Genomic DNA, 626 nt, shown 5'->3' with positions numbered 1-626 from the left:
ATTAGAATACACAAGCACCAATGCATAACTAAATGTAATTATTATTGCTTTTATGAAAACAAAGACAGAAACATAGCTCCTCTAGATACCAAAAATTTTATAGTAGTCCTCTTTATGGTAGTAGAGATAGGGAAAGAATGTGAGTTCGCATTGATTAGAGGATAAATATATATATATAGAATCAGCTCATTTTAAATTCTTTGAAGTCAGTGGTATTCTGGGTTGCACTACATTAGTAAAATGTTTGTACTTTACTGTCATGGAAAATGTGAACTCAGTAAAAGTGTTTTGTAATTTCCTGAAAACAATCCAGTTTACTCTCCTCCATTTCATGGGTTCAGTTTGTTGGACATCTGTGTAATTTGTTCCAGATATACATTCTGTTAAATAAGCTTTACAGACTGTCCATTGAGATATATGTTGAATTCTGAACATTAGACATTCTTCATCCATTTGGTTTTTTCCTGTATGGAATGAAGGGACAGATCAGACTCTTTAGGGAAATGACACATCTCTTCCAGAAAGCTACGCAGTGTTTTGAAACTTAATACAATCAGTACAATGTCATTTGAAAATAGGAACATGTAGGTAGAGGACCTCATCATTGAAAGGGAATCTCTCTTCCA

The sequence above is a fragment of the Notamacropus eugenii genome, chromosome 1 (assembly GCF_028372415.1).
Source record: "Notamacropus eugenii isolate mMacEug1 chromosome 1, mMacEug1.pri_v2, whole genome shotgun sequence".
NCBI classification, from domain to species: domain Eukaryota; kingdom Metazoa; phylum Chordata; class Mammalia; order Diprotodontia; family Macropodidae; genus Notamacropus; species Notamacropus eugenii.
This window is presented reverse-complemented; position numbering follows the sequence as displayed.